Source organism: Triticum aestivum, chromosome 7D (genome assembly GCF_018294505.1).
Source record: "Triticum aestivum cultivar Chinese Spring chromosome 7D, IWGSC CS RefSeq v2.1, whole genome shotgun sequence".
Classification (NCBI taxonomy): Eukaryota; Viridiplantae; Streptophyta; class Magnoliopsida; order Poales; family Poaceae; genus Triticum; species Triticum aestivum.
In genome coordinates, this window is record NC_057814.1 from 168,819,317 (window position 1) to 168,831,264 (window position 11,948).

At 44.6% G+C, this 11,948-nt stretch overlaps 1 pseudogene; it reads right to left on the reverse strand.

The window, feature by feature from the left end:
- Positions 1-11,948, reverse strand: part of LOC123166362 (3-ketoacyl-CoA synthase 5-like) — a 56,164-nt pseudogene that overhangs the window by 279 nt on the left and 43,937 nt on the right.

Consider the following 11,948-nt stretch of genomic DNA (forward strand, 5'->3'; position numbering starts at 1 on the left):
CACCACGTCAATCACCGCTCGTCCACCCGCATGGACGCACAAATGGTCGAAAGCTGTGCGGAAATCGGGCACATATGGCTTGGCGGTTCCATTTAGCCCCTTCTCTGAGATGGATGAGACAAAAATTGCAATCTTGACTGACAAAGGAAGAATAAGAGGTCCAACCGTGATGATGCTAGCCTAAGAGCCTTGTCAGTGACGTCCACAAGGTTCTTGGATAAATTGAGACCAAGATTCCCCTTGTCATCTTCCTCATGGAACACACATTGGTATGCATTGTCTTGGTACCCGGTGCATGTCCGAATCATGTGCGCTAGCTGAAAACGAGCTTTGGTACCCGAGGTTGAGAGGAGCACCGCGGAGCCACCCATGCGGAACAACATGTTGAACACCTGCATTCCACGCTTCCTCCCAGTGTAGTAGGTCCTATTCATGATCTCCATGGACACAACCAAGGCATGCGCGTCGGAGGGAGCAGTCTGCAGGAGGTCCTTCGAAAGACCCACCGTGATTAGCCCTACGCTGCAGCTCATCCCAGAGAGTTGCACGTTGCAGATATCATCTCGAAGCTTGTATCTTCTCATGATCATGTCAGCGAGCGACGGGGTTGGGTTGAAGATGCTGCAGTTCACGCCGAGTATGGAGATTGCATCAAGATTGATAGATGTCTTCACGAGAAGGTCGTCTATGGTCGTGAAGATGGACAATTCTGAAGGAAATATGCCCTAGAGGCAATAAAAAAGTTGTTATTTATATTTCCTTATATCATGATAAATGTTTATTATTCATGCTAGAATTGTATTGACCGGAAACATAGTACATGTGTGAATACATAGACAAATAGAGTGCCACTAGTTTGCCTCTACTTGACTAGCTCGTTGAATCAAAGATGGTTATGTTTCCTAGCCATAGACATGAGTTGTCATTTGATTAACGGGATCACATCATTAGAGAATGATGTGATTGACTTGACCCATTCCGTTAGCTTAACACTTGATCGTTTAGTATATTGCTATTGCTTTCTTCATGACTTATACATGTTCCTATGACTATGAGATTATGCAACTCCCGAATACCGGAGGAACACTTTGTGTGCTACCAAACATCACAACGTAACTGGGTGATTATAAAGGTGCTCTACAGGTGTCTCCAATGGTACTTGTTGAGTTGGCATAGATCAAGATTAGGATTTGTCACTCCGATTGTCGGAGAGGTATCTCTGGGCCCTCTCGGTAATGCACATCACTATAAGCCTTGCAAGCAATGTAACTAATGAGTTAGTTGCGGGATGATGCATTACAGAACGAGTAAAGAGACTTGTTGGTAACGAGATTGAACTAGGTATTGAGATACCGACGATCGAATCTCGGGAAAGTAACATCACTACAAAAAAAATACACTTCCGTGATGATACGTGTTTGTCACAGTAGGTCGCGTTTTTTGTCATGCATGTACATCCATGACAAATTTATGACAGAATCAAGATAGTCATACTTGTGCTGTCGTAGAAGTGTTCCATGACATTACCAAAATTATCATCACCTAAGTGGCCACTTCCATGACGATAAATCGCGCGTCACAGAAGTGCTTTCGTCAAGGGTGACCGACACGTGGCATCCACCATAACGGAACGCCGTTAAGCTATCGGGTTGGGTTTTGGATCGGATAACCCATTAACAGCCCCGACCAATGGGGATTTTCCACGTGTAAAATCATCATTGGCTGGAGGAAACACGTGTCGGCTCATCGTTGGGACAGATGTCATCCACTCATTGGACAGAAGGCGCCTATGATACGTCGACACGTGGCACGGCCCAACAGAGGCCCATTCCTGTGAAAAGGCCGGCCCGTTTGACTTGGTCAAAAGGTGGCGGGCCGGCCCATGGAAAGCCTGTTAACGGCCTGTTCGCATATAGCCCATTTACAGCCCGCTAACCCAAGGCCCGTTACGCCCTATCCGAATTAGGCCCAGTAGCGTCATCTGGGCCATCCAATATGATTCCAGCCCGTTTTCACTTTTGGCCCATGTATGGCCCATGACGTCTTTCGGCCCATATGAGGCCCTATGTAACTCTTGGCCTATTAACGGCCCGTGGTGAAACTGGCCCGTAATGAACAGTGTATCACTTTACACCCATTAACGGCCCGTGGTGAAACCGGCCCGTAATGAACAGTGCATCACTTTATACCCATTAACAGCCCGTTATTCTGTTGGGCTGTTTCCTGCCCATGTTATCTTTCGGCCTTCTCAGAGCCCATTTATTCTTGGGCTCATTTCCAGCATTCGTTTACTTACGGCCCGTTACTGTTATTTTCTGCTTGTGGGCCAAATTTAGCCCGTGGTTACAGTCGGCCCGTTTGTGGTCCGTTAATACGTTGGGCCGTTTTCATAGCGTCATCAAATACGGCCTATTAACGATGGCCCGTTATGGTCGACCCATGAATGGACGATTCCAACTCTAGCCCGTTTACGGCCATAATGCGGCCTGTTATTGGCCCATGTTTGGCCAATCGATCATACGGCCCGTATAAGGCCCATTGATGATACGACTCGTAGAAGGCCCATTGTTTCTATGGCCCGTAGAAGGCCTACTGTTTCTATGGCCCGTAGAAGGCCCACTGTTTCTACGGCCCGTAGGAGGACCAGTGTCACTACAGTAAATATTAGCCCATGGTTATTGTGGCCTAGTTTAAAAAAATAGGTTATTGCAGCCACTAGCAAACCACGGAAAAAGAACTGCACTGACTACAAGCAAACAAATAAACAAGACAACAAGGAAATAAATAAGCAAGCAACTTATGCTAGGCTATCACGACTATTACACATATTACATCCACTGGGCATCAAAGTTCGCCACCAGTGATCATAAAGCGCAACGAAGAAGCAGATTACAAAAACTGGGCACCATTGCAGCGTAACAAAATAATACTGAACCGAGACCACTTCCAAGACAGTTCAAGAAAGGTTAGCCTTGCGGGGGAACTGCTGCGCAAGCTGCTGAGCAAGGCTGTGAGACCGGCCTAGTATGTCGGTCATAGCTTCCAGGTGTAGCTGTTTAGCGATGAGGTTCTCATTGGTGTTCTCCGCAATCTTTCTTAGAGATAGGACTTCAAGTCGAAGTTGAGTTGCAGAATGCCTTTCTGCTAGAACTTGGGACTGAAGAAGTCGAACTGATTCAGACAACGAATTCTGTGAGCTTGTCTGACTGTTAGTCTCAAGTAACTTGAACACTGTATCAAGACAAGACTTTGGGGTTGTCTCGCTATCTTCAAGATGTTTTGCCTTCTTTGCTGCAATATATGTTGGGTTTGTCTCACAGCCTTCAGCAGACTTGTGCATGCCATCAGGCATATCACCCTGAAACAAAGCAGAGAGATGACAGGTTTTGCACGTGTATAAACAAAGATGATAACTGTTCTGTCAGTTCTATCCAATTTCAAATTAGAAAATAAAGAGTAAGTTCAAAATATCAGTAGCATAATTTGGCATTGTTCATAATGCGGGGAGCTTCACCACACTACTGGATTACCATGTCAACATAACAAGCATAGATGAAGGGCAAAGAAAATCATTGTATCTATTTTGGATAATGTGCATGGCATGTTGTTCATATCATCAGCCACATCAGTAAGATAAAACAGGAGATGACAAGGTGCAAACGTGGGCTGCTTCACCACACACTGGATTATAGATCCACAAAAACAAGCATACATATAGGGAGTATTAAGTAATGTGCATGGTATGAATAAGGAATTTGGTTTTACAAGTAAAACTTAGAACTTATGGTTCTTACGAACATGCATTTTGGTAGAAACAGCAAACTAAACAGCAGTAAATGATAGGGAGTATGAGCAAATTAAACAGCAGTTGAGGATAAAGGCTTTAGAAGGACTGACTTACATTAACAGTTAACACCGGCTTTATAATGCCCTTCTCCATGTTAAGGGAAGGATAACTCAAGAATTTCAGCACAGAATCTTCTTCATAAGCATTGCCTGTACTCTACATTTTGTAGAGAGTAATTATAGATATGATAATATTGGAAGGGATAGAGGATAATGAAGATAAGATGCAGATTGATGCTACATAATCAACTACCAATCCCTAGAAGTACAAGCGTTACAGGACAAAATGTACTGACAAGAGCAATGGGCTACACTTCTGCACTGACATTGTCTGTGTATTCTACTTGTTGGTAAGATTAAATATAGATCTGATCTTTTTTAGTAAATGGTGGGCGAGGGAGATAAGATGCAAAATGCTACAAAATGAACCAATCCCTCTTCCCATAATACAAGAGTGTTTTGAACACTGGTGTACTGTACAAAACGTTCTTATATTATGGGACGGAGGGAGTAGCTGTTAATGTAAGTACAATGATAGACCATGTTCAGTCCTTACAAGAGTTGGGGCATCAGAAATGACCAGTGTTGTAGGGCTAGAGTCTGCTAGAGTTGGGGTATTTTGTGGGTCAGGTGATATTGCAACTACACCTAATGGGCTATTTGATTTATCAGGTGCCACTACCTTTTCAAATACTTTGCTTGTGCTCCTCCACGATCAGCAATCGCCCTCTTCCTTTTGAACGTCTGATACACAAGAACAACATTTGAATGGATAAAAATGGTATGATGACAGATGGAATATGTACTGAAAATGGATAGGCAGGGCGTATTCACATACACGATGTGTAAACTAAGCTAATGGCAGTTCAACAAAGTAGAAGCAATGCAAAGCATTAGTTGCAAGATATGTGCGAGCAATGTAACCTTGGAAAGTTAGAGCAAGTACCTTGATGGGTGAATAAGATAGGGCATCTTCCTCTGACTCCTCCACTAGGGAGCTACATTGACTTAGGTCTCCCTCTAGCTCAGAATCACTGTTAGGATCATATTCTGAGCATGAATCTGTAGGTGGAGAGCGTTTGCATTGCATTGCATCCAGACTTGATTTCAGTCCCTTAATGCCAAGTTTGACAGCCATGGCATTGTTCTGCTTTATTCTTTTCATGCGCGCAAGCTCATAATCATTATGATGCTGTTCAGAATCTGAGATTCATGAAAACATAAAAAGTAGTCAGATTATCTATGGAATGCATTGCGGATTCAACTCGGAGAGTGTCTCCCTATAAACCCCTGCATATGCAAAGTTCACCTCCCCAACCGTGCTGACCAGACCACACACAGAAATACAAACCCCTTATGTCTCTATAATAGGTAGGCACACATTTCAAAACTGAAGTAGGAACATTAGAATCATATGAAATTCGTATTTGAACAAATAAACTAAGCAATTATGAGTGGCGTAATGTTTAGCTTCAAGGGTGGAGTGTTGGTAGTGCGACACAAAGCAAGTAGGCAGATTGTATTCCATGTAAAAGATCGAAACCTATGTAAAAGCTGGAAATGACACTTTCTTTCTATACAATGAAGTGTTCGTTACCCACATATGATGGAAGAGATCACATAGAGAAATACTATTCACTCATGTCTACGGTTCCAGTATTTAGAAACAGGGTGGTCCACCCTAAAAGAATATTGACAACAAATATGACAAGGCAAGCATAGATGTAGTGAATCAATCATTTACTTGTGAGCTTACTAGGACAAGTATGCAGAACTGTAACTGCAGTAAGAGACCGTCAAAAATCTGAATGAAGAAGTTTGCCTAGCACTTATTGTTTGCAACTAATTGACGTGAATAATTGGATATTAAACGAATGAGTAAGAAAGACAAGTAAAATTGTCAACAAACCTGGCTTGCAGTAGTAATCTGGGTCAATGTCACTATGACCAACAATCCAAAATGACTAGTTTCTGTTCCGAGGGCCGGAATTTTGAAAACCCTGTGAACTTTAGAGGTACTAAAGATTACCGAAATACATCTGAACCATTAAGTGTAGGTAGCACTGAGCACACAACAAACCCTAATGACAGTCCTGCCTAATGAGTAATGAATCAATTAGAAAATGGGTGATGAGGAGTGGCTGCTGAGTGGTTAGGACGTATCTCAGGATAAATCGGGTTGGCTTGGTGGGTGCTGCACGCCTGAGCCCTGAACGGACTGGGAAGGTAGGCACGGCGGCGCGCCCGGGCAGCGGTGACGCTGTTGGGCGAGCGGCTCCTGGCCTCCTGTTAGTCCGGGGTCTCCTCCTAGAGTCATGACGTCCGGGGACGGCAAGTCGCTGGCGAGGCAGGCGGCTGGGGGCGAGTAGAGATCGGAAACGCGTAGCAGAACAGAGGGGAATCGGGGCCTGGGATGACCCAAAATCCCAGGGTGGGCCGGCCCACCGTGGGCACCCTATAGAGATACACACCCGAGCGGCGAACATGCATTTTCGAAACTAATTTAGGAACATTTAGCTGACCAATTAAACAACTCTGTTTTAATAATATCATATTCGTATTTGAACAACTAAGCTTGTTTAGCTTGATGGGTGGAGCAGTGTTATTATGACACGAAGCATGTATTCTGATCGTATAGTGATCATAAAAGGGGGAAACTCTAAGCATTTTTTTAGCAAAAGAGGGTTTCCCCTCCGATTTCTATTAAAGAAACCACCACGGAACCAACATGATCAATTAAACCCTAAGCATGATCAATTAAACCGTATTATGGCTGTGCCATGGCAGATTTGAAGCTGCAAACCAGAGAAATGATATTTAGCATCCATTGTTTGCTTCGAACTAAGAACTAAATTCTAAGAGCTGAAAAGAAAGTAGAGTAAAAAAGTTAAGATCTATTTTCTGGTTGAGATCAAAAAGTTGAGGAGATATGAAGTACCACCTCTCTTGCGGCACCGTGTAGGCATTGGGGGTGCGATGGCTGTCGGTGGCGGTGAAGCAGATCTGCGATGGTAGACGGGTGCATCGGGCGATAAGTCCCGTTGCGGTGGAAGAGAAGGTCATGTGAGCGGCCCCGGCAAAGAGGACGACGGCGCCGATGAAGCGAGAGGACGCGATGCAAGGCTATTGGTCCATCGCGGTGGATGAGAAACGTCCATCTCTAGCAGTGGACCACGCGGTCTTGGTAGGCGCTCCGGCATGGTGGAGGACGGTGGCGATGGATGTGGTGGAGGTCGGCGGCGATGGATGGGGTGGCGGACGGAGGCTGGTGTGGGGATGGGGTGTTCTAGCGCGGACGGTGTATGAATGGGAAAATGGAGGGAGAGGTACGGGGAACCATGTTTTTGGGACGCACCTGTCTGAAATATGGGAAAGTTACGAACTTAGCCCCCGTTTAAAATTTGGACGTCTCGTCGGTTGGGGATAGGACGGTAATCTCGCATCTCGCCAATATTTGCCCAGAGCGATTTCGGGCGAGGAGAGGGTGGTTGGCGCCCATGGTTGGCGCCCACGGTGTATGAACGGGGTTGACAGGTAGGGCGGTTGTGTCACGTCTGAGTGAAGTTACAAACCTGCCCCTATTGAAAATATTTGCCTACATCGATTTCGGCCGAGTCGAGTTTGTTTTGCCGCCCATCGTGTATGAATGGGGAATGGAGGGAGAAACAGAGGTCTTTCGGACAAGCTTGAATCAAATGAGTTTTGCCGCCAATGTTTGACGCCCACCGTGTCGGAATGGGCTCATAGGCGGTCGTGTCACATCTAATTGAAGTTACTAACCTACCCCTATTTAGAGCAGTTGAAATCGGGCCGATGGATTGTCCGTGTAATGGGTAGACAGTAATTTCCATCTCCCAAACACTTGGCTTCGGGCAGCCGACGTGGGAGTGGACATTTTGCTGCTTCTTTCGAATTTTGGGACAATAAGCATCCACGTTTACCCTGGCAACTAAATTCGAATCCATTTTGTATTCCTATATGAATCTTTATAAATCATTCTATGTGTTTTTATATATCTTCAAAAGGACGACAAAGATGTATTCCACTGTCATATATGAATATGGTTTACAAATGCCGATACTCAAATTCAGAAACTAGAATCCAGTTTAAGGTGAATTCGAATATTTGGAACACTTCATGTCCAACTCAAATGTCACACGCAGCATAATGTGTACTCCCATTTAGATATGTACACAAGCCATGTATCAAGATTCAAATACCGAGTCAATCAACCAAGAATGTACAGAACTAACAAAAATATAAACACTTATAGAGTATATGGATCAATAATATCAACTAACATACATAAGCCAGGCCGCTGTACTTTTTTTGGCTACAACATCATCCTTTTTTAGCCAGCATCTTGGCCCTTTCCAATGCGTGCCACTTATGGTCCATCTATACTACTACTATTGCTGAATGCACATTCAACCCGATTGGCATATTTGTAGGTCTGGCACAGCAATCCAAATGAAATGTCTCCGAGTCTTATCAATTGATACAGACTTGTGCTCAAATAAAATTACAAACCAAAAAACAAAAATAACAATTATTACATGATCTCTAAAACAAATGGTTTGATTGATTACATGAACAGACAACACAAAGGTTATTCAACTATGGAAAGAACATTTCACCAATGATTTACCAAGTAGGAATTTAATTTCCTTTTTTCCTTCAGGACCTTAACAATATGGCCAGTCTCAGCTTGCTTCGTTTTGAAATCCACCAAATATTTAATGGTTGTCTTGAGTACTGCTTGTGATTGTGCTGTTTGCTTCCTCAACATGTCAACTTCATCTATAAGTGTAGAAGCAGAATCTCTTTCTACCACTAGTTTAGCCTCTAGAGCATTAGCAGTTGGCAATTCATAATGCACGATTGGGCCGGTGCCACTGCTGTGGGATGATGCAACGTCCATGGGGACCTCGCTCTTTGATCTTGGGCTAACCTGTTTTGCCATTAAAGTTCCGATTGGATTCAGAAAAGTTGAAGTTAGCAAAACATCTCAACTGGGAGTTATAACAGCAAACCAGTTAAACAAACAAGGAGTTAAAGAGTTTCAATTGGATGCTGAAAAGTAGTTATTAACATCATTGTAACCCGCTGTTGCAGCAGCAAAGCAGTTAAACAAACAAGTAGATATTTAAGTTAAGGCAAACAGGTAATTCTTAACAGTAAGTATCAAACACATAGATAGGCGCAGTCTACAATATGATTAACAGGCTGTGCCATGATGTAATCAGTAGCAAACTAAATTAAGCCAAGCAACGTAATTGAACAATTTTGCAATAAGTGGCTAACTAAAATTCCGAGAAGCAGGTAACTGAACTTACGCTAGTTCTTTGTACAGGCACACTGCAACTTCTTTTTCACTTACAAGGTTGTACGAAGGAGTCCATGGCATCAATTGCTTGGATACGCAGTCCCAATACTTCTTTCTTCCCACACTGCATGGGTAAGTCGAATGATTAATCTGGTAAGATGGTGCGTCCTTGATATGTTATATGAGGACGTGTAGTCAGACTAGTTGTAGCCAAACACATCACACTGGCTTTTACTGTATATTTCATGTGATTACTTTTGGCATATTGAGATCTAAGCAATCTACAATAGGATGAAAAGACTGGCATCCTTCACATTATTGGCGAACTCAGTTCATAGAAACAAGCAATTCAACCATTCTGTGGGTAAATCAAAAGCGCCACTGGAATATTTTTCACTATCCAATCATACACGCAAAAAGGGGCGACGCCACCATAGGGGCTGGTATGGGCGGCCGCCTCAGTTGGCTGGAAAGTGTGCACCTAGTTTGAGTCGTCCAGGTTGGGCCACGCTAGTTTTGTTCGTCCCAACGCACGAGCAGGCAATGTAAAAAATGAAGAAAAATGTTTCAATTTGGATGGGCCAATAACATAAGTGCAAGGCAGGCCCTATAGCAGGCTCGCGGCCCAAACGAGCGCCTCCCATATCGATCGACAGCAAGAAAAATTCCAATTCATTCGCTCCAGCCTCCAGTCTGGTTCGCTCCTAACCTAGCCGCCGCTGGACAGACCGACACAGCACTTCCTCGCGCCTTCGTTGGAGGGCGGTCGCCGGGCTTCAAGCGAACGGAAGGACAAGAAGATGAAGATCCAACCCTGGGTGGAGCCTGCGTGGGAGGCAGCGGCGGCAGCACGGGCATGGCATCGAGCTTGCGCAAACGGACAGTCGCAGCTTGCAAGAGTAGCATTCGCAACGAGCAGGTACATCACATCCCTGATTATATCTAATTCAACTCTTCAATTTCTGGCCAATAGTTAAACCTGACGGTGTTGTAAAACTGCTTGTATGTAGGGAATCTATGAGAAAATGAAACCAATTTCTACTTATTTTATAACTCCCCCAATCAATACTAAACCGACTGAATCTGATGTATCTAATCAAGTTTCCGGTGCAAACATACAAGCTCATGTTGTTCTTGAGCCTGAAGTGTCTAATGAATAGACTGCTAATGAAGGATTTGATGCAAACATTTTACATGCTCCTGGTGATGAACATATAGTGTCTAATGAGGGATCTAATGCAAGCATTTTGCAAGCTCATTAAAGGATTTAGTGTCTAATGATGATCTACTATGTTGAGAGAGACAGAGATTTGCAGGCATTGATGACAAGAAAATTATAGTGCATTTTCATAGCTTGAGGCAATGTCGAGGCCATCTACCAGAAAGTCCCCGTATCATGAAAACATAGCATAAATACTTTTCTAATCTGTTGTTTGAAACTATTGCCATACTTGTGCAGGATAGATATATTGATATGCAGTTTGCGCACTGGTTATACGTGCAATTACACTCCGATATTTTCAGCCAGAGAACGAATAATTCAAGCAGGTACAGACCATGTTTGTAGTCCTTGTACACCATGTTGCATTTTGTGTTTTTTGGTGCTTGCATCATTTAGTGTTTATAATCTAAACTACTTTGGATCATTAGCTGGTTTTCAAAGTGCATGTAGCTTCACATTTCTCAAGTTATGTTGATTTCCGGAGAGCAAGTGCCTTCATATTTTTTAAGTTAAATGTTCGCCCCTAGTAACTTGAATTCATGGATCATCCACTGCACACAAATCATACACAAATGCCAGTACGAATTAAATGAAATGCAGGGACTTACGCTAGCTCATTGTACAGGCTCACTGCAGCTCTGCTTGCGCTTGGGATGTTCCATGTACAAGTCCATGTTACCACTTGCTTGGATGTGCAGGCCTTGTGCTCCTTGCATCCCCCTCTGCATTTTTGACACGGCGAATGGTTGATCAAATAAGAGGAATCGACCTTGATGTTGTACCGGAGGACAGATACTTACAAGGTTATACGGGTGTGCATGATGTGTACCAGATCCCGTAGCGCCGTCATGCTTCGCTAAAAAATGGATTTGCTTGTTTCAGATGATATCTCCAGAAGAAATAAGAGTTAAAGTCAGAGTTGCATAGGCGTGTAAGCTAAGAGAGTAGTGAAAGGATATCCAAACATCGTCGGAACAGTGCACAAGGGAGTGATGTGTGGATACCTAGTTCGGGCCGGCGTTTGGGCATGCTCGCCTAGCTAGAGTGCGGGTCACTTCAGAGCCGTTGAGGGTGACGCGCTGGCGTTGGCTGGCCGCACACGGATGCAGATCTTGAGTGGCAGCGAAGCGCTACGATGCGGTGGACGAGACCGTTGGTGAAGCCCCAACGGCCTCGGGGGTGGAGGTGCGACGATGTGCTCGGTGAAGTAGCCCCGGTGAGCTAGGAGACGGCGTCGGTGAAGCGCACCTGATGCGGTGGAACTCGGGGTCTGTGAGGCACGTCGGTTGCGGCGGCCGACGTTGTCGGTGGACCACCCGGTGCGGTGGACGAGGGTGTTGATGAGGTAGCTCCGGTGCGGTGGTGAAGTGCGACCGTCGTCTTCATCGTCGTCGTCCGGCACAGAGGTGGGGAACAGTGGGGAAAGAGACGAGATGAGGGGCGATTCGAGGGTTGGCGGCGAATTAGGGATTTGAGCAATCTGGGCGCGGAAGGGGACGGTGGAGAAGAGAGATTTTGCAGAGCTGGAATTGGGGCCGCCAGATATTTCAATCC